The sequence below is a fragment of the Ambystoma mexicanum genome, chromosome 5q (genome assembly GCF_040938575.1).
Source record: "Ambystoma mexicanum isolate Mex_15411 chromosome 5q, UKY_AmexF1_1, whole genome shotgun sequence".
NCBI classification, from domain to species: domain Eukaryota; kingdom Metazoa; phylum Chordata; class Amphibia; order Caudata; family Ambystomatidae; genus Ambystoma; species Ambystoma mexicanum.
Genome location: NC_090933.1, coordinates 793,489,040 through 793,517,011, shown reverse-complemented (window position 1 = coordinate 793,517,011; position 27,972 = coordinate 793,489,040).

Sequence of the window (27,972 nt, the reverse complement as noted above, 5' to 3'; positions counted from 1 at the left end):
GTACTCTCCTAATTCCAGACCTAGGGCATCTAGGTGTACGAAACTCAGCGGGAGAGTACCTTATACCCAGTTCTTCTGATCTCCAAAGTCTCAAGAGTCAACTCAAGATGGCGTCAGTTCTAGAGAAAAGGTCCCATTCAAGCTGGTCAGTTCGCTGGTTGGCCCAGGAACACTTTCGAGAAGGCTTGCTTTCAGGTGAAGGTGGAGGTGCTGTGAATAGTTGGTCCTACTATTCAAATGGGTCAAAGCACCTTTGCAGACCTTCTAAGTACGATCAGAGGCAGAGGGGCCCTGCGGTTGACCAGCAGGCTCAGGGTGCCAAACTTTCCAGCAGGTCACCAGTGACTCCTCGACTCGGCTTCTTGGTTTCAGCATCCTTGGATCCTATCCTAGGTTCAGTGAGAACTCAAGAGATCGACTTGGTAATGATGTTTGGGGCCTTCTCTTATCCCGAATCTCCTTTGCACCAAAATGAAGAGCTCTCAATGCGAGACCCGCTCACATACTGCCATGCCAGATGTGGACCAATCACGGACCACAGTGGTCCCAGTCATTCCCAGCACACCAGTCTCTCTGGAACCCCGGATCTGGAGAAGCCCACGAAAGCTTGGCGTTTGCTGGAGAATGCATGACCAAATAAGGACTATCCCTGGTCTGCTCGACCTGGGGAAGGCAAAGGGACAAGATGGGCAAAGGACAGAACAAATGACCTTGTGGAATGGCATTTTTGGGGCCAGGCCACTGTCTGGGGCCAAACGTGGTGAATGCTATATGGACCGAACAAAAATGTTACAAATATGGTTGAGGGTGTGTAGGGCCTTAAAAATGAAAGGAACACCCCTGAGCACTGTACTGTAAGGTTATTTGTGCACTGGAGGTAAGTAACTGTCCTTACCGGCATGGAGCAAATACTGTGTCCGTGTAGGTAAGAGCCCGCTAATAGAGGGCTATTACGACTTCGCGGGCACGAGCTTTGCGCCATGCTGGTAACGACATTACCGGCATGCCGCTAAAGTCCCGAAAATGGCCCTTAGCGGCATCAAGTAAAGCACAGATTGCACTACTGGCAAGAATCAAGATGGCATTAGCGGTCACCGCATTAGCGGAACCGGTTGTAGTGTCATCGCACAGGAATGGGAAATAGCACGGTGGCCGTCTTTAAAAACACAATCCATTGCCATGCTCAGCAGCAAGGACCTGGAATATATTGCTCTGTGCCAAAATCAACCAACAACAACTCCACAATGCCAAAGGCAGTGAAAAATGGCGCCTCCCGTCAGCGCAAGGAGCGCTTTAATGAAGACGGGTTAACCATGCTTGCAGAGACCCTGGCAGAGAATGCCGATGTAGTATTTGCCCAGAGCCTCAAGAGGGAGGTTGTCATCAGGAAGAAGGAGATCTGGGCACTAGTGGCACAAAAAGTCAGCGCAGTTGGCAACACCCCCCCCGCACTACTAAGGATTGCAGGAAGAGGTGGGATGACCTGCGTCTGCGAGTCTGCAACATCCTCTCAGCCAACAGGAGCCAGGCCAAGGCAACTAGCGGAGGAGCAAGCTCCCTGATAAAGCTTCCCGGTGAGAGGAGATATGTGCCAGCCTGATCGGCATGCAGGCCATTGAAGGCGTGGGTGATATGGAGTGTGGCACAACATCATCGGCGGAAGGAGGTGAGTGTCCTAAGAAAACACTGTGAGGCATAGTCTGATGATAGTCCACCAATGTGTCTGTCTGAAGAGGCAAGCCATGCCCTAATACACACACATTCCAAGCCTACTTGTTGTCCGCAGCACAGGCACATGCAGATGCCTGCAGCAAGGCAATGGTATACCTTACACAAACTACACTAAGTTGTTAATGGCATAAGTCACACTGCATGCAGGCCACAACAAATATGCATGTCACATAGCATACGTCTGCCCCAACATGAATGACCCCGATGGAGGCCTGCATTACCCACCCATATAGCAAGCAGCGTGATCATCCAAACTCCACTGCCTATTACCCTCTATTGTGTAGATGAGCAATTATACAAATGTATGCATGATGCTTCTCAAACCATCACTCATGCCGTCCCTCTCTTTGACCCACACAGGCTCAGATCATGACAGCGAGGCCCAGGACTCACCCCCACAGCCGACCACACCCCGGAAGAGGGCCCGGGATGAGGGCAACAGGCCTTCCACCTCAAAAGCTCAACACAAGCCTCGGCATGCACCGCAGAGGAAACCACCTCCGGATGCCATGGCACGGGTGCCATCAAGGGCCTTTGACACCGAATCCACAACTCCAGTCACACTGGCACAGGACACATTGGAACTGCACTCTCAGCAGAGAACAGTTCTATCAGGGAGGCAGCAGCTACAGCACCCCTGGCTGAGGACGAGGCGCAGGAATAGGTGTGGGTGCCTGTGGAGGATGACTCCTCTGACCTGCCTGGCACACCAAGTCCGGCACCATCCCCCCAGCTCACATCGGTAGACTCTGACCATGGCACCACCCCGGAGCATTCTGGGCGGGGGGAGTACAACCAAGGGGCCATGAGTCCTGTAGGGGACCCAATTGAAATTGTGCATGATCCACAAGCACCCTCCACCTCCACAGGTGTACTGGTGGGGGTGCAGCAGGCAGGGCACGCTTCGCAGTGGCAGGAGGAGCTGACTGCCCTGGTGCGACAATTCGTAACTGACATTGCCCAGACAAGGCAGTAGTGGCACGAAAACACTGCCTATCTGGAAAAGATCATTGCCGATAGCACAGGTAGACTGTGCGAGGATGTATCAGCCCTGCGGCAGGTCCTCAGCCGCATTGCTGATGCAATGGAGGCTGACCGTTCGGACCGCCAAATGGAGCAGGCGGCCACCCTATCGTCCTCGAGCTCCACACAGACTAGCCCACTACGCAGGTCGGCGCGCACCCTGCACCGCCCGAACATGCTGCCACCAGGTGCAGGGAGTGGCAGGAAGGAGACTGGCCAGCCTGATGAAGGCAATAGACACTTGTTTGGATATGTGTGGGGGAGTTGTGGGGGAGGGGAAGGGGGTGAGGGTGTGTGGGGGAGTTTTAGGAGAGGGGGAGGGTGATGAGGGTGTGTGGGGGAGTTGTGAGGGGTGGGTGGTGAGGGTGTGTGGGGAAGTTGTGGGGGGAAGGGGAGGGGGTGAGGATGTGTGTGTGGGAGTTGTGGCAGGAGGGGAGGAGGGGGAGGGTGATGGAGGGTTAGTGTACTTTCATCTTCATTGTATATTTCAATACACCCATTGTGTTACATTCATCATTGCGCATGTGTCATTTATTCATATACAGTGCATAGTGTACATGTACTCCCACACACAGTGCCCTCTGTCCAACTATCAGGTCACCCTCTGCAGCCATGTGTGTCAGAAATATTGTGCAATCACTGACTGACGCACAGCACGTCCCTCCTGTGCATCGACACCGCAATGATGTGCAGCCACATCTTCTTCATCCCCTTCATCATCACCAAGTGGTAGCAGTTCAATGTCAGGGGGCAGGGGCATGTTCCGTCGGATACACATGTTGTGCAGCATGACACATGCCATGATGATCTCATGCCTGTAAAGGAGTGCCCCACCCGACCGACTAAGGCAGCAACAATGTGCCTTCAACAGGACAAAGGTCTGCTCAATGACCACACGGGTACGGGTGTAGGAACGATTGTAGTCCTCCTCGTGCCTGTTCTGTGGGTTTCCGACAGGGGTGAGGAGTCACGGCTTCAAGGGATAGCCACTGTCACCTGCATGGGAGGCAAAAAAAGGTATATGTAAGTCAATTCATGATGGACAGCTGTACTATTCACACATACCTGCAGATTATCGTTGGTCACATGCACATGTCCCTGGTTGTATGCACGCCATTTTTAGGCCCCCAATGTGTCCTGTGCCATGGACTAATGGTGTGGGTTGCATCTTCAAGATGATACACGGTGTACACTGCTGTCTTGTTGCTCATGCATTGTGTACACATACAGGTGTGTTTGTGTCTAATTTGTGATGTGTTGTGTTCTGTAGGATTTTCTGACTGGGACCGTTGGCAGTAGGCTCTGCAATGGTAGGCATTCAGTGCTGATTTTTCCCATGGTGACATGCTGCATTCCTGTGGTTGTGGTGGCCCTGTGACAGACAGTGGATTCCCTTGGTGGTTTTATTCAATGCACTCCCATGGATGTTTGTCCTGTGTGGTCATTTTCTGGAGACAGCACCACAGTGCATATTGACTGCATGTTGCTGGATGGTGTTATGGAGGGTGAGGTCCGCTGATGAGTGGTGCACATGTTGTGGGATGTGGGGTGGTTTACTTTTTGTCATGTTGTGATATGTGCCCTATGGGGTTTGGGTGTCATGTTCTGTTTGGGATGCTTTGGGGCACAGTGTTTAGTGATGTGCATATCGAGCTGTCACATCAACATTGACACCATGGTGGTGTGTGCATCTCTCCCCACATTTCAGTGCCATGTGCCTGTCATGCAACTTACCAAGCAGCCAGGCACGTCGTCCAGCATGTCGCTCCATGTAGCGTGGTAGCGTGGAGTTCCTCAGGACCATAGAGTCATGAGTTGATCCGGGATATCGGGCACAACAATGTGTGATGATCTTGCTGGCGTCACATATCATATGCACATTGATGGAGTGGTATTGCTTGCGGTACACCACCTCCATGGCATGGGTGATCACCAACTCTACGTAGATGCAGTCGAGGGCACCTATACAATTTGGCATGCCTGCCAGTGCATGGAAGCCAACTTTTGTATCAAAAATCTCCTGGGGAGTCCGTGGTAGGGATATGTAGTCCCTTGTGTGCTTGAGGAGGGCATCCATCGCTTGGTTCAGAATGTGATAAAATAAGGGATGTGATATGCAATGCATGTACCCCCACTGTGTGCTTTTAGGTGCCTGTGGCAAGGAAGTGGAGCACTGACACTACCTTCTGTAGCGAGGGGATTGCGGTGCATATTTCAATGAGGCTGACAATGCCTTTGTGTATCATGTCCACAATGGTGGTGATGGTGTCCCGGTCCAGACGGTACAGGTTGTGAATCTACTTAGTGGTCAGGTTGAATGGACTGGCTCTGATGCGAGGGATTGGGGCTGCCTGCGTGGTACCGCTGGCTGCACTGATCGGGCATGCTTGGCCTGTCTCACCTTCCTTCTCCTCCTGCGTCTCCTCTGTGGTGCCTGTTGTTGCTGTTGTTGCTGGTGTAGCAATGCAAGCATGTCCTCCATCCCCAGTATTGCTACTACTATTGGAATCATCTTGGTGTGGGAAGGGGTGTGGTGTGTGGGTGTGCTCCTTTTGTTCTGGCCCAGACTCCATTGCCTCCACCTGTGCAGATTGTGTGCCCCTGTGGCAGTTGGGAACACTGCACATAGCATTTTATGGTTGGTTCGCAATACCGGTTTTACCGGCATGCCGGTATCCACTATTAGCGCCTTCATGATGCCAGTATTTGCATGGCCGCCTGACTTGTGATTTCCTCCCTTTAGCGGCATGCAGGTATTGCCGGCATGATAGGTTGCGTGCCCGCGTCCATGCCGCTATAAGAGGCACCATTTTTAACGGTGCCTCTTATAGCGGGGTCTTAGGTCGGAATAGCCTGCAGCGGTATGCGATGCCGGTAATCCTTTACCGGCATCGTTTTTCCATTACCTCCAACCTCGTAATGACCCCCAAAGTCTCCCAGTACTGGTTGTCTTTAAGAGCATGTCAGTTTCCCCATAAAAAAGTGAGTGGAAACCCAGCGGAGTGCAGCAGATGTCTGTGCTCCACTGGCAAAAGTCAGGATGGGATGGTCAGACAACAGCAAAAGGTTGGAGGGTTCACTACTGGAGGGACAATTACACATAAATGGAAATATTTCCTAACAGCAAGGAGTGAGTAGGAGAGGTCAGCCCACTCAGAGAGGATGTAGGTGACCTGGAAGTGGGTGACCTGGCAAATCCTCTAAAGGTGGAACCTCTGTACTTTCCTCCATGTGGCAGAATCTCTTTGGAGAGTCGCTCAAATATTTTGTAATATTGACCTCCATTTCAATATGCTGTTTTTCTATTTTAGACTCACCTAATTGTTCGAATAGCAAACAATCATCCTGATGACAGCATAGCATAACACTTGTCTCATAATCGTACACAGACTGAACTTTTAAGATTCCTTTAGGCTTAGACTCCAATGATTCTGGTAATTTATCCTGTGCAGTCACATAGCTTTCAGGGATATTCCCGATCACTGGGTTACTGAAACCAGCAGTGTAGTAATATTTCTATATTGCCATTCCAAATGCTGAATTCTCTTCCAAATTAATGTCTTGACACCCTTTATTGTCCACCAGAATTTGAATGGCTGAATTTCCAATCTCTATCAGTGGTGTAAATTTGCATTCTAATCCTTACTGCTTTATGGATTCATTTAGGCATTCAAATGCATCAGCATATTTTATCTATGGTCCCTTCCTGTATTTTGATGCTACTGTACATTGTCTGGTAAATGCAGGAGTTGTAACATCCTTTTTCACCTGAAACTCAATTGCATATGGTGTCATTTGGGCACAGAATAAAAACTTGTCTTTTGTCTTCAAATTCAGGTGCAGCTCCACCCAACCTGGACCAAAGATTTTGATTTAGAAAGTCTAATACCATACACATCCTGTGTATGATGTAATTTCACAAATAAAATGTGCTTTGTGTGACGCTCACGATCCACACATTGTGATGAATGCTCTTGAAGCTAATTGTAACCTTTAACATGCATCTTCCTACAATTCCTGGTCCCAACTCATGGTCATCTAGGCTAGACATGTGTTGGTTCTTTTTTTTAACTTTGGGACCTCCTCTCTGTGAAGTATTTGCCGGGGTATTTTTTCATTAATTAAACTCTTTTCATGCTCAAGTGTCAAAGTGGCTTCAATCATTTCAGAACGCTCATTCACATGGAAAGGGATCCATGGCTGCCCTTCTCCCATGTGTATTTCTGAGATTGTTGAAATGTGGTTTTCTTGATTTAACTCTGGAGCAATACTTGATTTACATTTCTCTTCATTTAGATAAAAGAGCAACGTGATTTTGTCTATTTCTTTTTGCCAGTTTTTCTTAGGGTCCAAATAAATCTCCAAAGACTACTTCTCTTTTTCTCCTTGCATTTCACACTGACACATTAGAATGACAGTGACACAGTATGCAGTGATAAAATTGTGACAAAAATGTCGCCTGTGCAAAAAATCGCTGCAAAAATGCTGTGGTTTGACCCAGTAAAGGTGTACCCCATTATATCATTTAAGGGGAGTGGTGTCCCCCGCTTCCCTTAAATCGTATATTGGGTCCGGGGGTTGTCCCCAGAATCCTTTACATGGGTACATGGATTGCAGCGGCAAAACCACAGCCTTTTTGCTGCGATATTTTGCATCCACAGCCATTTTTGCCCTGATTTTAACAAATGGAACCAGTGACAGTAGGTCCACAGCCATTTAGAAGATATACTTCCACTGCACTTTCTCATTTAGCAATGGTGTGGCATTCTTTTACACTGTTGCTTTGGGTCATTATTTTCTTAGGTCGCAATGGCTTTTTGTCTAAGGACCACAATACTCCATTTAGCCCATCAATGAGGGGTGATCATCTCTTCAGGCAATTCGTCCCTACGAGAAAAGTTATTTCTTTAATGAGTATGACTAACATTTCCTGTCTCATCCAATGCTTCCCTATCTGTATGTCAACCTCAGTGACACCTTCAATAAGTATTTCTTCCCCATTGAAATTGTGCATGGGGACTTCATTTTGACTCACCTTTACATGATTTTGTGGGGATCACTCTTCATTGATACCATTGCCAATGCATTATATTTTTCTTCAATAGTGATAGAAGAATAGTACCTATCCTCAACCTCTTCTAGTATGCACAAAAATGTGAATTTGTACTAGTTTCAGAACTTACTTTTCTCAGCTCTTTTTTGCTACGGAAATGGGCATATGAAATGACATTTTACCCTCCTTTTTGCCCACTTCATTTTGAATGTCTTTGTCTATTCTCCTGGGCTCAGGACCCATTTGGAGGTTAGCCACTGACAGTCCATCTGACTTACGACCACCAGTGTTCACACTCCAATTTCTCATTGTGCTTTCCCATTGTCTGGGTCCTCTCTACTTACTTCCACATTGCAACCTATTGGTTGGGTATTTTCACAAGTGTCACGTTATAAAATGTCAGTTTCTGATGTGTTTATAAGAAAAAGAGGGACCTGGATTTTCCCTGACCGTTCCAGGCAGTCTAAGATATATATAAACACAATTGGTCAGGGCAATCCTGAGTAGAACCCTAGTAAAGAACACACTAAGAATTCATAAATCTTTTTCAAACAAAAAGAGTTATTTGTGTGTATTTATACAAAGTAGATAGTGTGACATACCATGAAAACATATATTGAACCTTACGCATTCATAACAAAACACCAACAGTTATCACAATAGATACATTTTTCAAATGTCTAGGGGTTAAATATACAGCCTTGTATTCTGACAAGGTTACAGTTAAACAATGAAGAAGGAAAACTCAGATGTATTTGCTACATTGGTGTACTACGACAAACAAGGAGTCAACACAATGGTGTTTCGGCCTATTGCATTTTAGATAGCTTCAATATGAAGGCCTTCATCAGAATGTAAATTGTGATCTAGATTCCTCACAGCTTGTGGTATGTATCGTGCTGTAAACCCATTGCATGGAAACTTATAGTGGTACCACCATCCAAGTGGTGTTATCAAAACACAGTGAGCATCCATGTATAAAGGTGTAACACATTAACGTTACTGTTCAGGGCTCTTCTTTTATCGCATTGAAGCCATTCACTGTAGAGTTTATTGTCTGCATCAGCTCCCATCTGGTTATCTGCAACCATTTTGTGGTGGTGTATATCTGGACTGCTGCAACTACTGACACGAAAAACATCTCTGTCCTACTGAATAGCCAATGTTCAGCTGGAACATCGTCTAGTGATGCTTCTGATGAGAAATAGTTGTCTCTCTTCCCTCTACACACTTCTACAGATGATTTCGTTCTTCCTTTTACTTCCCCTTCTACCAATCTCTTCTTTCTCCTTTTAGTATCCATCCTAGGGAAGTCGTCTATCTTTACATCCATCTGTGGCACTACCAGTGCTGGCATTTTGATATGTAAAATGAGCAATCTCCTCCCCAGTTGGGTGGAAGCTTCTAGTATGCCTTGGATCCACACGCCAAATAGTGGTCCATTAATACTGCTGTGCCATTCTTCTTTGCTGGATGGTTCTCTGTGTACCTACACTCTGTGTTATCTCCAACCTTTGCTGCACTGTTAGGCAGAATTATATCCAGTACCCTTGGGGAACACCACACACAATTAAGGCTACAAGTGACAGTACAAATTCACCTTTGGTACAAGCCTGTACTACACAGTAAAAATGGTAGTGATGGCTGAGCAGCCAGACCTATCTCAAGAGCAAGTGAGCAGTATCAATAGTTACACAAAGGGCAGCAATTACTATGATTCAAACAAACACTGACTCAAGGTTTCTGAGTAAAAGAATATACATTTATTTACACATCGGTTGTATAACATTTCACTAAAGTAAAGCAGTTTAAAAATCACACTCTTAATACACCACAACACTCCCAAAAGGTTCCAGACAAGTTAAGCTCACAAAATGAAGTGGGAGCAAAATGGCACTCCAAAAATGTACAAGGGAGGGAAAAACAAAGTTAGGCAGAAATTGACCATCACCAACAGGTAAGTAAGCAGGGCAATCTAGAAAGAGGAACTACAGTGATGGAATCCAATCAAACAGGCTTAGGGCCAAAGTCAATAGGACAAAAGTCTTTTGCTCAAGATCACACAGCTAAGGATAGTTTGCAGTTAAGTCTTTGCAAAGAGTTCCGAATGAAGTTGGTCGGCAGAAAAGTTAGTTTAAAGAGTAGAGAAGGACAAGCCCTTGGATTAAAGAAAGATTTCACACACTTTCACCACGGCTGAACGACACAACAACCGGATTTGCACAGTACCTTTAAATGGAGAAGAAGCTGTAGCTGAGGTGGACGTTCTTGGCAGTTCCTGCAGGCGCACAGTTCCTGAAGCGACTGTCGGACTGACACGAAGTAGAAAGACTGGAGGGTCCTGCACTTCCCAGGGAAGAAACCAGCAGCAGAGCAAAGCAATGAATAAAAGGTGTGCTCCTTAAATTCCAAGCAGGGTCCGACCTCCCTGGCTATCCGGCCCACTGTAGCTCTGTACAGCGAATTCGACCAGAGGAAGGAGTCCTGGCTTGCAGTTTGGGCGAACTGGTTGGTCCCACCAGCTCAGGGGGAGAAGATTCCTGGAGGATCTTCTCTGTCGTTGAAGTTCTAGGATACAGACCTGTAGCAGGGCTTCACTGGATGGTTCCGTCGTGGTAGGGGTCCTCTTCCATGAGCTCCTCATCAGTTCTTCAGTTACAGTGGCGACTCTGCCTTTACAGACACACAGACCTGCTTTTTATGAAGTTTTCCCCCATTCACAGAGCTTGGCTGTCAACCAGACAGCAGGAGGGCTGTCCCGTTGGGACAGTCACCACAGCCAATCAGTTCAGAGTGCGACATGGGTCTCCAAGGAGAACCTGTGCAGGGAGTCCTAAACCCCTCCCTCACATCCTGTCCCTCCCAGACATACAGGTGCCTAAGGAGGGCTTCTGCGCAGAAGCCTGCTAAAAGACGGTGAACTAAGGAACCAAACCTGATTTGGCGCACAGAGTAAAACAAGAGAAAGAATTTTACAACAAGAAATGGCGAATAAACCCAGTCAAAACTGTAATAAAACATGTGTGGTCTAGCGGGTTTAAGTTTGAGGCGAACAAGATAGCCTAAAACAATACCAAGGTAATATAAGATAACCGCAGTAGGAAAAATAGGGTAGTTACCACTGCCACCAGCCAAGTCTTGATGAAAAGGGAGTGGAACAATGCTCCAAGAGAAACAGACAAAAAGGGATAGGTATTAACCCTTTCCAGAACTCCATGTAAGATGGTTTGTACTGGGTCTGTGGTTTTACAGAGGTTAATAAAGTTAATGTCAACTTTATATGTTCTGGCAGACAGTAGTCAGCCCCAGAAAATGGAATCTGAGTTGGGAAGTCTAAAAGACAACCCTGTGTGACTGCTCTGAAGGTGCTGTTTAACACACAATAAAAAGATGATGCCTGTGGAGTAGGGGAGGCTCCACAGTCTATGAATACAAAAATGTTAAAAACACACAGCAAAACACAGGTAAGAGTGGAAAAAAGGCTCACACTCTTACCAGGTGAAAAAGAAAATCCTAGAAATCCAGCAAAGCTGCTGATGGACTCATTACGTAAGGGAAATTAGCCATTCTGGAGAATTCTCCCTAACATGCACCTTCATTCTGGTAACATAATACTGGTTTCTTCAGTGGGATTATGGGCATTGGTCTAGCTTCATTGTCTACCAAGGTGAGCAACTTAGTGCTCTGATCACATTCCTTCAGGTACCTGTCGTTTTCTCCCTGCACTGTGTTCACTGGTGCTTGTACTAGGGTGTGTGCTTTGCTTCCTACTACTCCGTCTTTCCACCCTTCTGTTGTGTACACTTGCCCATACATGAGCATCTGTGGTCTTTCCCACCATTCTGGTTCTCCTCCTATTTCCTTTACCCCCCTCTTCGGACTGGGTGATTTTTTCAGCCTTATTGTTTTTGTCTCTCCTTTCTTTGGGCCATCAGTCATGTATTGTTAAGTTTGTATTGTATAGCTTGCTATAATCACCAGTAATTGTTCATCATGTCCAGGTTCTTTAGATAACTGTCTTCATAGCAGAATGTTGCCTGAGACATCCATATCAATGTTGCTGTTTTCCCTTGGAATCTTCCTTGGGTTGTAACCATGGATAGGTACATGAGGCATTGTGCTCTTGCTGCTGGCATTTCAGTTGCTATACATGTTCTGGAGGCACTCATGGCATAGGGGATTAGTTAGCAGCTCTCCCCAGTGGTTTCTTTAACTACTTTGGTAATGTGCTTGTACCACATATTGTTAGACACTCGAGCAGTGTCAGTGAGATGTAGGTCCACCCCCCATGTCTGTGTCAGCACTGCCCTTACATTTTCTTACTGTGTTTACAGTGCTCTCCTGTCCACCTGACATGGGTGTTCCACATGCTGGAGTTTTGGTAGTGTTAGCAGAAGAAATGGCGGTTCACTAGATACAAGAGATATTCGCCAAAAGAGAAATGAAAAAACACCACTTGAAAATAAGAGACAAGACAAGATAAGCATGTTTTTAATAACCCCTTTCATTACCTGTGCTTCTTGGATCCTTGTACAGCTTGCAGCTATCAGTTGCCCACCTGAAATGCACAAACATTGAGCGTTAATGAGTTAGTGTTGTAGTAGTTCAGCCCTGTTAATCACATAATCTCTCATGGCAAAAATGAATAGTTGTTCCCACACACTCTCAATTCTTGGGTCTCTGAGGACTGCAAGGACAGATGGGTTTCCTTGTTCGAGTTGTGAGTAAGCTTGTGTCAAGACGTGATCATACACATTAGGAGGACGTGCTCGGAATCTGTTGGACCTTGTAATAAATTGCAAAAATTGGCTTTGAAAGGTATCAGGTTGAGGATCAGGGGGCAGCATGGAAGAAATATAATAAAACAGTCGCACTTTCAAGATGAATGTGTGTGAAAGGAAAAATAACAAACCCTCATGCTGGATTTATAGGAAGTCCTTGCCCTAACTCTGATGCCTGGGAGCGAGCAACCATTGGGTGTCCTCTGCTCGGCACTGCTGATTCTGAATTGTCTCTTTGTTTTTCTTGTCGAGGATTGTTGGCCCTGTCAATGTCATTGCCAAGTGAGACCACAGCTTTGTAGGGCTTGATGTCTCCTAAATGATTCCAAATGCTTTTCCCAGTTAATTTAACCACTCTTTCAGTCACTGCTTCAACTGTGTGGGGACCCGTAAACTTGGGTGCATCCCATCATCTAGAGAAATTCCTTAGGTGATCCTGGTCCCCTGGGTACACAGGTGGCTGCTTAAGAAAGTCCTTGTGGCTGGTGATGCTGTAACGTTCCTTGCCTGGTGTTGTACATGGGGAGAGATAAAAGAGGCACTAGCAATCAAGGAAGTCACATATTCATACATTTCCTGACCCAATACATTTGCTGAGCTTTCACCATCTTTAACTGATCTATTGGGAGGAGCCAGGGGAAGTTGCATGTGCCGTCCTGTTACCACCTCATGTGGGGTTAAATGGTGGTCAGACCCAGGCTTATTGCGTAGTGCGAACAGGGCTAAGGGTAGGCAAAGCAACCAATTTATTTTGAGACTTTCTTTTAGTCTTTGCTATGGTTTCTTTAAGCAAGATTTTGAGGCGTTCACACACCCTGTTCACTTGTGGGTGATAAGCAGGACCTCACACACACTCCAATTTGGGAATACTCCTTGGACCCGGAATTTCGCCAGTCTGAGGTCATCAGGATGAGAACAAGGACCAGCTTTGATCCAATGAGAAAATGGACACACAACCACTATCATGTAGTGATACCCTTGGCATACTTAGATCATGTCAACATAGTCGATGTGGAGATGTTGGAATGGACCAGCTGGATACGGTATGGCTCCTCTCACTACCCTCAATGCATGCCCTGCCATAAACTGTTACATGTCAAACAATTACTCATGAATTCGGCCACATGTTCCGCCAAATTAGGACAGAACAATGTTTCTCCAATATGGGTGGCAAGCACCTCCTTTCTGGTATGGGTTGGATAATGTAATTGTGTCAGTGCTGTGTGCAATCATGCAAGTGGCATAACCACTTTCCCTGTGTTGTTTTGCCACCATATGGCATCTTTTTGGGATACTGTGCATCCCCTCCTAAGCCACAGTTCCTTTTCCTCCCAGGGTGCGGCTCCCTGCAGCTACCAAATTTGTGTCACTGGTAGTATGTTGTACCCCCTCATTGAGTATCAGTGCTCTTGCATAATGGAATGTGTGTGATGAAGCCTCCATTTCTAGAATGACCCCAAAATATGTGGTGTACTTTTCCTACGCGTCTGCTGCTTCGGTTCCCATTGAGTTAGGATCTTCCCCTGTGCTGTGTGCTTAGCATTTCACAATTGCCAGTTGCTCTGGGAGATCTACGGCATCTACCAATCTGCCTATTAGGAGTGCATGTTGCACTGGTGTCCCATCAGCACGGCTGAAGCCACTCCTCATCCAACGTGTCATCCCAGAATGCACTGTGGATGTCACATAAGCTGAATCTGAATAAATTGTCTGAATAAATTGTCACTTCTTTCCATCTGCTGTGCTCCAATGCCATATTACGGCCACTAATTCTGCTGCTTGTGCAGAGGAATGTTATGGCAGTTGTGCGCTTGTCACTACCTCACTTGTCCCTTCCTCTCTCAGTATGTCTTTCCCCATTTGTCTGGTCAATTGTTGAGGGCCCGTCAATATAAAGCACATCTCCCCCTAAAGTGTGTCTTCCTGTACTTTGCAAGTGTCACTGAATTCTTCTAAGTTTGCTGTGCAGTCTTGTGTTCTGAGACCCCCAACCGGCCCATAGAGTCTGGGTTTGCCCAGAAGCACTTTAAGACAAGATAGCAGCACCGGTGAGATGGATGGGGATGAATATTATTTCTCCAACACCAAGTCAATAATGGCAACTCAATGGTTTGGCAAAGAGAGTCAGTTTAATGACAAGTACAAAAAACGGGGAGTCTCATGAATATCAGCGGATGTGTGATCTTCTCTCTCACTTCACAACGAACTTCATAAAAAACATAACATTTATACTGAAAACTCGTCATCACTGACGTGCAACACTTAAAAGTTGGCATGCAATTCCATTGGTTCAGGAAAGGTAACTTTAATATACGTATTATATCTGTATATGGTAATGGAGTAAGGTGATTGGATAAACACTGTCAGGTGGGACATCTAAGCCCTACCTTCATAATGGCTACTGTAGATGTTACTAAAAGTATGACGTCTAATTGTTCTACTAACTATAGGACCCTAGATTACTTGGTCCATTGTGATTGGGTTGGCACCAACCCCACTCATACTTCTCCACTTTGCTTAGCAGTACGCATAATGGTCGACCAGGTGCAGGGTGCCCCTTAGCTTCCTCGGCCTTCCTCCAATTATTGTTACAATCAATAATCACTTTAGTGACCATGTGTCAATTAGTTCACTGTAGTTGGCCTCAGGACTGCATCTCCTGTCTGGAAAAGTTCTGATATCTTCTCCTGGCTCACTGTCATGCGTAGGTGTGAAGTCTCACTTCTTCTCGCTTGGCTGGTCACATGATACAGACACCATCAATCTGCCTCTTCTTCATGTAATTTGTGTATTTGATTTTCATTTCACCCACCACCTGCTTTTGGTTTCTTATCTTGACCTTTCAGAGCAGGATATTCTGTTATCTGCTTCAATTAATTGTAGCTACTGTTCGTACTGACGCGACCTTGGCTTTCCTGGAACGATTTGCCTCTGCTGAGTTTCATTTCTGCCACTTATTCTTCATTTTGCTAAATATGAAGCTCTCCTCGTGTGGCCTTAAGTGTAACGCTCACCTGATTCTCGCAGAGGCGCCGGTCTTGACTGGGCGACTACCGTATCTTCAAAGGTGATGTGTAGCACCCGGTTGGCTCTTTGGGCTGGACCTCTGTGCACTGTATGCCTGACGTGTAGAGTAAGATGTCTGCAGATAGAAAATATGGGGTTAATGAACTGGGGTTATTGGGGTGTCCCTATCTCTTTCCTCTTCTCCTCTCCTGTAGACCCCAAAGGTTAACGCTCTCACCTTAGGTAAGTGAATGCCGAGCTCTCCATCTGCCTCGGGGCAGGGTGCTGTAGCCCGTTTCTTCACTGGATAGGTAGCGCAGGCCTCTTGACTTCAGAGGACTGCTGTCCGTCGTTTACTGCACGAACGGTAAGTTTCGAGTCATTCAAATGTCTTTTTAAAGTCTTTAGTAATGATGTCTCTTGTTTTTCAGGGTTCCAGCGATGGCGGATGACGGGCTGAAGTGAGTTGAAGATGGAGCCCGTGTGATGAATAGAAGCGCCTGGAAGCACGTGAGTAAGCGCTTGTTGCCTGCTTCACGATGCGCTCTAACTGTCTTTTTATTTTGCAGGTACGAGTTCGGAGCGGCTGCAGGGTGCCGGAATACCCACTGGATTAGATGTGGAAAGGAGTAATGGCACGTGAGTATTAAAGTTCCCCAATGTCTTTAAACGCACCTTGTTTTGTCTTTCAGATGCGGATGCAGCGCCGAAGGCCTCCAGAGCGTGCGAAGAGTTGGTAAGCTTTTGTCTTTCAGATGCCGGAATGCAGTATAAAGACCTCCGGAGCGCACGAAGAGTAGGTAAGCCTTTGCCTTTCCGATGCCGGAATGCTAACCTGTTCTTTCTTGTCTTTATAGGTGTTGCTGAAGACTGGATTCAGGATGGTAAGCCTTTGCCTTTCAGATGCCGGAATGCTAACCTGTTCTTTCTTGTCTTTATAGGTGTTGCTGAAGACTGGATTCAGGATGGTAAGCCTTTTTCCTTAGGCCCAGGACTGGATGCAGAAGACACGATGAGCGTCCTGCTGCAGAGGGTGCAGAATAACGCAAAGCAAGATTCATCCACCGGGTGTGGTTTAAATAGCCTCCTGTAGTGCTTAGGTGTCTCCTTCCACAGCCACGCCTAAGTAAGAAAAGAGTTCCTGGTAAGAAAAGCGTTCCTGCCTTCCAGAAGAGTTCCAGTGTTCTAAATCTAGGGAGTGGCTCCAGCCCCACCCAACAGGAAAAGTAGTTCCAAACAGAAGAGGATCAGAGGCTCAACTGGCAGGCAAGTAAGCAGCATGGTCTGCTGCAGGTAAGTCCACCCAAGCATTATGAGCCCGGCGCTTCCAGCGCTGGGACTGGGCATATTTATGAGCCTGGTGCCACTGGCGCCAGGACTGGGTCCAAAAGGTCCCAATTGGGACTGGTCGGCACTCGGAACCTGGGTTATGGATCTGCTTCCTAGGGAGTTGGGAAAACCCTGACCTTTTGGAAGCAGAGATCATGACAGTACCCCCCCTCAAGGCCCCTCCCAAACCGGGCTTCTCCGGGGGTTTTGGCTTGTCAGGAAATGTTCGGTGAAATCTTTTGATTAGGCGAGGAGCGTGGACATATTCAGCAGGTTCCCAGGATCTCTCTTGGGGGCCGTAGCCTTTCCAGTCAATTAGGTAGAATAGTTTAGATTTGGAGATCTTGGAGTCCAGAATGCTTTTGACTTCAAACTCGAGTTCTCCATCCACTAGGATAGGTTTTGGAGATTTGGTTAGTCGGGTTTGAGGTTGCACGGGTTTTAATAGAGAGACGTGGAAGACCGGATGTATCTTCATGTGCGGGGGCAAGTCCAACTTGACCGCTACTGGGTTTACTATGGTAGTGATGGAATAGGGACCAAGGTATCTTGGGTTGAATGTGCGTGGCCCTTTTAGAGATAGATATTCGGTGGATAACCAGACTTGATCCCCTACTTGATAGTGAGGGGCTTCCTTCCGATGTTGATCTGCTCCTTTCTTGTATTGTTCTTTAGCCCTTTGAAGGTGAGAAACAGCTTCCTTAAAGGCTTGGGTGATTGTAGAATGCAGGTAGTCTACTGCTGGTGTTTCAAGATCTTGGAGGGGATCCAACTCCGAGGTTCGAGGGTGACTGCCGTACAAAAGAAAAAACGGGGTTTTCCCAGTTCCCGAGTGGACAGAGTTATTGTAGGCATACTCGGCTATCCAAAGGATATCTTTCCAAGTTTTTTCAGTTTGTTGCAGCATGCAGCGTAAATACTGTTCCAGAGTTTGATTGGTCCTCTCGGTTTGTCCGTCGGTCTGAGGGTGGTGACTGGTCGATAGTCTCACATCAATTTGAGCCGACCGACAGCAACTTCGCCAAAAATGAGAAATAAATTGACTACCTCGATCGGAAATTAGAACCGAAGGAAAACCGTGCAGTCGGACGATGTTTTCGAGAAATTCTCGGGCCAGAGTTGCTGCTGTTGGCAAGCCTTTGAGCGGAATGAAATGCGCCATCTTGGAGAATAAGTCCACGATTACTAGAATCGTATTGTATCCGGAGCATGGAGGTAGATCGGTGATGAAGTCCATAGAAAGCATATGCCAAGGGCGAGGTGGGATGTCAATAGGGCGTAAGAGGCCTGCTGGTCTTTCCTTTTGACTCTTGTTTTGGGCGCATACTCCACAGGACATTATAAAGTCTCTGATATCTTTTTTCCAAGACGGCCACCAGAAGTAGCGCTTGATCTTTTCTGAGGTCTTGGCTATACCGGGATGACCTTCCATTAAAGAGTCGTGATAACAAGAGATTACTTTTTTCTGTAAATCTGTGCTGGGTAGGTATAATCGTTCTTGGAAATACAATAAGTTGTCCTTTACTGCAAAGTCCTTTCCCTGCAGATGCCAATTCTGTATATCTGCTGGAGTTACAAGTTGCCTGGCTTTATCCTTAACTTCCTCTATGGATTCTGTGGCGATTGCACCCAGAATTCTTTGTTCGGGAATGATTGGTACAGGTTTAGGGTTGATCAAGTGTTCTTCCACTCCCATCCGAGAAAGGGCATCGGCTTTACCGTTCTTTGTACCTGGTCGTAGGTAATTATGAAGTCAAACTCGGCAAAGAATAATGCCCAACGGAGTTGTCTAGAGGATTGGGCTTTTGCGGTTTTCAAATATTGCAGGTTTCGGTGATCCGTAATCACAGTAACGGTGTGTCGGGCCCCCAGCAGATAATGCCGCCAAGCCTTAAAGGCAGACTTGATAGCCAGAAGTTCCTTGTCAGTAATCGTGTAATTGACTTCAGGAGGCGAGAATTTGCGGGACCAAAATGCCACGGGATGCAACTGATTGGTTACCGGGTCCTTTTGTGATAGAACTGCCCCCATGGCAAGGCTTGAAGCATCAGTTTCCACGATGTAGGGGAGTTCGGGGCGAGGGTGTTTTAAGATTGGTGCAGAGATAAATTTAGTCTTCAAATCCTGGAAAGCTTGTTCCGCCTCGGTAGACCATTCAAAACGTTTGTTTTTCTTTAACAAGGCAGTGATGGGCTGGACTATTCGAGAGAACTCGGGGATAAACCTGCGGTAAAAGTTAGCGAAGCCTAACATGCTTTGCACACCTTTTACGGAGGATGGTGATGGCCATTTGAGAACTGCATCGACCTTCTTTGAATCCATACGCACCCCGCCAGGTGATAATATGAATCCCAAGAATTCAACTTCAGTCACGTTGAAAACACATTTTTCCAACTTAGCGAAAAGTTTGTGTTGACGCAATCTTTCGAGGACCATTTTCACGTGTTTCCGATGTTCAGATTCCGATGAAGAATAAACGAGGATGTCGTCAATGTAAACAACAACACATACATCTATGAGCTCTCTGAGGACATCGTTCATAAAATATTGAAAGGCGGCCAGGGCATTGCAAAGTCCGAAGGGCATGACCTGATTTTCAAATAGCCCATACTTGGTGCGGAAGGCCGTCTTCCATTCATCGCCCTCTTTTACTCGTACCAAGTGGTAAGCTCCTCTAAGATCCAGCTTTGTATATATGCATGCTTTTCTGACTTGGTCCAGGAGTTCAGGGATCAAAGGTAACGGATATCTGTTCTTAACGGTGATCTGGTTCAGGGAGCGATAATCGATACAAGTTCTAAGGTCTCCTTCCTTTTTTGGAACGAAGAACAAAGCTGAAGAAGCAGGGGACTTGGAAGGACGAATAAACCCATTTGCCAGGTATTGATCCAGGTATTGTCGAAGGTGAAGGTTCTCAGGCTCGGTGAGGGCATAAATTCTACTACAAGGAGGAGTAGATCCAGGTATCAGGTCTATCTGGCAGTCATAAGACCTATGAGGAGGTAGAGAGTTAGCCTGATCCTTCCGGAAAACATCTTGGTATTCTAGGTATTCGGGAGGTAACTGGGGAGTCTCTGAAGAAATTGCGGCCAGTGCAACACCAGGTGGAGGGTGACAAGTAGAGACACATTCTGGAAACTGGACAGTTCTTGCTCGCCAATCGATCAGAGGATTGTGTTTCTCTAACCAAGGTATTCCTAGAATAATCTGAAACTGAGGGGCCTTGATCACATCGAACACGATCTTCTCATGGTGTCCATCTTGACTTACTAGCGTCACTTCTTGAGTGGTATGCGTTACTGGCCCGGAGGCTATCTCCGTACCATCCACCGTAGTAATGACGTCCTTTACAGCCTTGGGACAAAGAGTTAGATTCATCCTCAAAACCATTTCATGATCCACATAATTGCCGATGGCACCGCTGTCGACGTAAGCTTCAATTGCATGTAATCGATCCGGATTATCAGGGCTAATGAGGACCATAGGTATCACGAAATGCGAGGTCACGGAACTGGTTTTTACGCTCGGCAAGAGGACCTCTATTCTTGACGGGCGAGGTCGTTTCCCTGCTCAGAGTTTGTAACTTTGGTAACTGCAGCTCCTACTGCCTTCTTAGCAGGTTTCACCGGACAGTCTCGAAGAAAGTGCCCTGAGTTTCCGCAATATAGGCATAATTGCAACTGTTTCCTCCTTTCCCGCTCCCGTTGTGTTAGAGGACCTTTCAGACCCCCTATTTGCATGGATTCCCCGGAGTCTACTCCTTTGGAAGGAGTTGGCGGTTTGGAAAATACTCGAGCATCAAACTTGGAACGATCGGCCTTCCTGTTCTGCAGCCTGTGATCTATTTGAACGACCAAGTCTATGCAATCCGAACAGTCTTGTGGGGGATTCACTACTTGGGCTAAAACGTCTTTGAGCTCTCCACGTAGACCTCTATAAAACACCGTAATCCTTTTGTCCTCAGGCCATTGAGTTTCCACTATTAGTCTATTGAAAGATGCAATATAAGCCAAAAGGTCTTGATTACCCTGTCGCAACGAAAGAAGCTCATTGTCCAAGGCCTGTCCCTGTGAATGTCTTGCGAACAGTTTTTCCATACTAAGCTGAAAGGCTTGAAAATCATGGAGAACCGGATCATCTTCATGAACTAGAGGGATCGACCAGTCTGCCGCATTGCCACTAAGGTACGAAAGTACAAAAGCTACTTTAGCTTGATCAGTTGGAAAGGCTGCTGGCCGGCATAAGAAGTGCAACTGGCACTGATTGATAAATACTGCAAACCTCTTTGGGTCACCAGAAAATTGCTCGGGCGGAGCCAGAGGTACATTCCCAGGTAGGTTGATCTGCACTGGATTCATAGAGGATGTTGAAGGAAGATTTGCCCCTGATGCGGGTAACAGGGTCTGTCCGGCTTGTGACTGTAGCACTTGTCTAGCAAGATTGTCTGTTCTCTCCTTGGAAATAATTAGTTCCCTTCTTAGAGCATTCGTTTCCTGACGAGTTGCATGCACTTCTGCCCTTAGTTCCCCAAGTAACCGGGCTCGGGGGTCAGTATCCGAGGTTTCCATAGCGCCTGGGCGAGAGTTTTGCGGTAGGCTTTGCGTTCTGTAACGCTCACCTGATTCTCGCAGAGGCGCCGGTCTTGACTGGGCGACTACCGTATCTTCAAAGGTGATGTGTAGCACCCGGTTGGCTCTTTGGGCTGGACCTCTGTGCACTGTATGCCTGACGTGTAGAGTAAGATGTCTGCAGATAGAAAATATGGGGTTAATGAACTGGGGTTATTGGGGTGTCCCTATCTCTTTCCTCTTCTCCTCTCCTGTAGACCCCAAAGGTTAACGCTCTCACCTTAGGTAAGTGAATGCCGAGCTCTCCATCTGCCTCGGGGCAGGGTGCTGTAGCCAGTTTCTTCACTGGATAGGTAGCGCAGGCCTCTTGACTTCAGAGGACTGCTGTCCGTCGTTTACTGCACGAACGGTAAGTTTCGAGTCATTCAAATGTCTTTTTAAAGTCTTTAGTAATGATGTCTCTTGTTTTGCAGGGTTCCGGCGATGGCGGATGACGGGCTGAAGTGAGTTGAAGATGGAGCCCGTGTGATGAATAGAAGCGCCTGGAAGCACGTGAGTAAGCGCTTGTTGCCTGCTTCACGATGCGCTCTAACTGTCTTTTTATTTTGCAGGTACGAGTTCGGAGCGGCTGCAGGGTGCCGGAATACCCACTGGATTAGATGTGGAAAGGAGTAATGGCACATGAGTATTAAAGTTCCCCAATGTCTTTAAACGCACCTTGTTTTGTCTTTCAGATGCGGATGCAGCGCCGAAGGCCTCCAGAGCGTGCGAAGAGTTGGTAAGCTTTTGTCTTTCAGATGCCGGAATGCAGTATGAAGACCTCCGGAGCGCACGAAGAGTAGGTAAGCCTTTGCCTTTCCGATGCCGGAATGCTAACCTGTTCTTTCTTGTCTTTATAGGTGTTGCTGAAGACTGGATTCAGGATGGTAAGCCTTTGCCTTTCAGATGCCGGAATGCTAACCTGTTCTTTCTTGTCTTTATAGGTGTTGCTGAAGACTGGATTCAGGATGGTAAGCCTTTTTCCTTAGGCCCAGGACTGGATGCAGAAGACACGATGAGCGTCCTGCTGCAGAGGGTGCAGAATAACGCAAAGCAAGATTCATCCACCGGGTGTGGTTTAAATAGCCTCCTGTAGTGCTTAGGTGTCTCCTTCCACAGCCACGCCTAAGTAAGAAAAGAGTTCATGGTAAGAAAAGAGTTCCTGCCTTCCAGAAGAGTTCCAGTGTTCTAAATCTAGGGAGTGGCTCCAGCCCCACCCAACAGGAAAAGTAGTTCCAAACAGAAGAGGATCAGAGGCTCAACTGGCAGGCAAGTAAGCAGCATGGTCTGCTGCAGGTAAGTCCACCCAAGCATTATGAGCCCGGCGCTTCCAGCGCTGGGACTGGGCATAGTTATGAGCCTGGTGCCACTGGCGCCAGGACTGGGTCCAAAAGGTCCCAATTGGGACTGGTTGGCACTCGGAACCTGGGTTATGGATCTGCTTCCTAGGGAGTTGGGAAAACCCTGACCTTTTGGAAGCAGAGATCATGACATTAAGTAACCTTTGGGTTGATTCTGCTTCTTGTGGAAAGTAGATATACACTTACATAATGCTTCTTTTGAGGTAGATATGTATAGGTGGCGCTTGCCGCACTTTCTTTCTACTAAGTATAGCAAGCCGCATGATTTTCTTAGCTTTCTTGCGGTGCAAAGCATATGTAGATGCGTGAACTGGTCAACTATCTTCGTCTTGCTCCTGGCTTAAGCTTCTTCCATTTGACATCCTCCTTTCATTTTGGGTTCACGAATTCCCTGGCCCATGGCGTTTCGTCTCTTTATGTCATTTTCTGGTCATCATATCTTCTGTATGTGAATCCGCCCAGGTTCTTGTGTCGTCATCATTCGTCTTCCATTAAGACCTGTTTGGTTTCTTCAGGGACTGTACCTAGACGATCCTCATTTCGTTTTATTTGTTGATATGGTTTTCCCAATTGGTACCTTACTGTCCATGGTTTCCTTGGTATCAGTACTTCAATAGGTGTTGTTATTCTGATAGGTACTGGACAGAGCCCCACAGCGGCTCTCTGCTGGTTTATTTGCTCATCATACGTTGCTTATTTCGGCATGAACGTTCCTGGTAATTCAAAATCGACAGTTGGAGTGCGGGCTGTACTTGGGACCTCCTCTACATTCTTGTGTGTAGTCACCCTCCTCTAAAACTTTGGCGGGAAATGTCACCGGTTTGACACATTTGCATCTCACTACTTTGAGAGATGTGTTAGCTAGTAACACCTCATATCCCAAGGCTTTCTGTGTTGTCAGTGTGCTCTTTGGCCTTTCCAGTATTGCAAAGAGAGCATGTCCACATAGAAAGTGGTGCTGCATCCCATGGTGATACTCGCTGATTTGTCCAGTCCGAATGCGACTGCAAGCAATGCTCGTTCGCATGGATAGTGTCATCTCATTACGGGTCTAGTTTCCCCCTGTAATGTGCTAGTGGCTTGTGCTGCATGCTAGTCTTCTGTGTCAGTACTGCTGTCATTACTGCTCTATTGGAGTGTGAGAAGAGAAAGAATTCCTTTTGATAATCTGGGATTCCTAACACTGGAGCTGTGCATATTGCTTCCTTCAGCTCGTTTAATGCCTCAGTTATTTCTGTTGTCCATCATAATATTTTATCTCCTTTCTAAACTTCCTTCACTTCTACACATCAATGGATTTTTTCAAAAAATACTTAACTGTGTCAATGTGTATTGATATATGTATTGATATATGTCACTAAGCAAATTACCTACATTTTTGTACAAATCAATTTATTGAATCATTTACTTAACAAATAATCAAACATATAAGGACTCCTCACAGAGCCACCCATAGAGTGCAGAGGACGGGAGTTCCCACATTTGGGAACTTGATCTATTGTGCACCTTGTATCCCTTGTCATTTCTACACTGTTCTTTTGTCTTGCTACAGATCAATATGTCATCTACGTACTGTATGACTATGCTCTCCATCTACATTGCCAAAGTACAATTGAAGGACTCAATTTAATATGGAAGGTGATTCACAGTACCCTTGAGGAAGTCTTGTATTTTCCCTCTTCTTATTTCTATATAGTCAAGTCTTGTGAATCTGGGTGTAATGGTATAGAGAAGAAGGCATTCTTCAAATCTATGACTGTGAAGTGGGCATCTTCTGTAGGAATGCTGCACAAAATTGTCACTGGGTTCGGAACTAATGGATATTTTGCTTCTACAATATGGTTAAGAGGGCAAAAGTCCTGAATAAAACACCACACCCCCCTGTCATCTTTTTGACATGATACATAGCCATTCTGCAGGGTGATTCTGATGGCACTAGGGTGCCTTGCTTCACTAGCGCTGCAATGGTTTCATAGATACCCTCGCCTGCCTCCCTTGACAGTGGGTATCGTTTAACTCATGATAAAATGGCTCCTGGCGTCATCTTCACTGCTCCTATCGCTTTCAGAAACCCCACATCATAGGGACTTGTCGTCCATAAAATACTGGGTACCTTTGCCAAGTCCTCCTCAAGAAACGTCATCAGCGCTTTCAGCGTCATCGCCATTCTCTGTGCTACCTCTATGTAATGTATCTCATGTTCTGATCTGTTGACTTTGAATAGTTCTTTGTGACTATGGTCAACCTGTATCCTTCAGCTAGGGCGATCACTGCTCGCCATGGTGGTCCAGTGGCATCTGTTCCATGCACTGCTATCCAATCTTCTCCCACAATTACTGCCTCTAATTCTAGTGGCACTATCATCACTTCCTCATCATCTAACCGTATCTCGGGCTGAATAAGTACGAATTTGGAAGGCGCCACATCTTCCCCTGGATCCCTGGGAGCCATGCTATTACAATCACAGCCCCAGTTTCGAACAGCTCCTCGTCCACTGGCACCCCCTCTGTACCCTTTGTCCGCAATAGGCTTGAATGATTTTCCTCACATTGAGAAGGTGTAACCCCGGTCTGGAGCACACTATCCCCTTGTCAGTAAATTAAATGGTCATTAAGCCTGCTCATAATGTCTCTCCCCAGTATATTTACAGTGTCTGTCGGGAGTAAAGTAGGAGAATGGATAGATCATGCTGCCCTATAGAAGATGCAATATCGTCTGTAAAAGGAACCACTTCTACTACCCCAGAGAATAATTCAGTATTCATGGCATCACCTGACATACTATATTTCCCTTCTGTAATGCAGGATTAATCACCCCTCTGTCTACAAGAAAGGACAACGTTTTGTCAGCTATCATCACCCTTATGCGTGGTTCCTCCACAGGGTTTGGTGTAATAGATAGGATGGAACACATGAGGTCTATCTGCAGGATTTCCTATTGAGGGTATAAAGACATCCCATTCCCTGGGAATGGGTTGCCCCCAGTACACTGACCCCCAAATTTCCTAAAGGGAGCCATTGTCATAGAGTCCATTCATGCCATCATTCCGTCATTTGGTTGTATGCTGTTCTGCATCTGTGGCATTTGCTGTGTTGTGTATGAGTGTTGTGTGTTACCCTGCATCTGTGGCATCTGTGGTGTCTTTGAGTACTGCTGCATAGGTGCTTGCATTTGTGGTGCCTGTGCCATGGGCGGGTGTGTCTGCGGGTATGCGTTTAACGCCTATCCTTGGTGTGGTGTCTGATCATCTGTGCAATACTCATCCTGATCCCCTTCGTATGCTGGTGGGTATTGCATTCCCCCATGACCCTCATTCTGTTGCATTCCTCTGCTTCTGCACACCCTCGAGATATGTCCTATCTGCCCTCACATCCAGAACTGGTGTGGCTCTTTCCCCTGCCCTTGGAACCCCCCACAGAAATCCCCCTGGGCCCTGCTGTGTCTGTTGCCCATATCCTCAAAACCCCCTGGGAATCTCCCTTGATTCTGCTGAATCAGTTGCCAATACCTGCGTCCTCTAGGTGTCCCCCTCTTCTCCAAAACCTGTGCTGCTTAATCCCCACCCATGAATCTTCCCTCCACGGGTGGCAGTGCGTACTGCGCCTCTGGGGCCCCTTGTCCTCACGTGCTCATCAATACTGCCCTTCCATGGCATATTTAGATAGCTTCCTTTGTACTAACTTTGGTTCCTCTTGCTTCCTTTCCTCGCGCTTTTTCGTCGTGTTGCCTTGCAATGGCCTACAATAGTGTACTATTGTGATCTGTATTTCTGACCAAGGCTTTGCCTCCATCCCCGCCAATTTCTTGAGTTGCTTTTTTGTACCTGCTCTGGCAACCCTTGGCATAATATGTGGTTGAATAATGCTACTGTGTTGTCCTATGGTTATCGTGTTTCAAGGTGCCAAAGCTCTTGAATCGCCTGATTGTAGTGTAATGGATTTTTGTCTTCCCCCATTTTGTGTGCCATAATTTCACTAATTCCTGGCGTTGTCTAGGTATTGTGTCCTTAGCGCTTGCCATGCAGCAAATCGCCAGTTTGCAAATGGCGAGCCATTGTGCGCTGTGTCATGAGTGGTTACTCCTGAGTACCCAGCCCTTCTCCATATGTCGTCAGGATTCTCCCAGAGGATTGCCACTAGTAGCCTCTTTACGTCCCCCATGGCTAATTTCTGTCCTGCTATCATCCTTTCGATTTCATATATCCATTTCCCTCCACCCATGGTTAATGAGGGTAGCCTACACCTCAAGTTTTCCTTGTCTATGTGCTTCCATGGTATATATTGAGGTCGCCCACCTCCCTTTTCCAGCAGGGCAACTGCGTGAACCCAATCTCCTCATTCACCCCTCGTGTCAGCCTGGTCTGTCTATCAGGTCAGTCGGTGTCTTTAATGTCAGTGCATGACTTTGTTTGCTCCCCCTTCTGTCGCCCTGGCCGATCCCTAAGCCTCTGCACATATGGGATCAGGTCATCTAGACCGTGCAATGCATTTCTAGACTGCTGTGATCGATCGTCCTTGTCACCCCTAAATCCCCCTGTGCCCTTTCCTACTTCCCAGGTCACTTTTCTGTCTGTGCTTTTCCCCATCGACTTATACTTGGGGTGCCCTCTTCCCTCATCCTCACTTCCTCCTGCGGCTCTGTCTGAGTCGGTGTCCATATTGTGGCAAAACCCATCAACTAATCTCAGCCTCCTGGAGGCCGTGTCTGCGCTGGGCTTCCCTTCAAAGTCAATCAAGTCCTTGCTGTCTCTTTCCTCGAAGGACCCCATGTACGTCTTGTCCGATAGAGCAGCAGTGCTGTCCTGTGTGGTAGTGCTGCCTGGCTCTGTTCGCCTACTTCCTCACATTGTGTGCCCTCTGTGTTCACAACATCAATTAAACTTTTCCCTCACTCTGCCCCATGCCTAACCAGATGAGAACGTTAAACAGGAGATGTGCTGTACAAAGTGTGAAGACACTTCCAGGTTCGGGTGGCTTTCAGTAGGTAATTTGGCGCTGAGCACAGAATCCTGAGGCTCCTGCCCGAGCAGTCATTGCACCATGCCAGCAACCAATTTAAGGATTTCTGGGCTGTTGTTAATA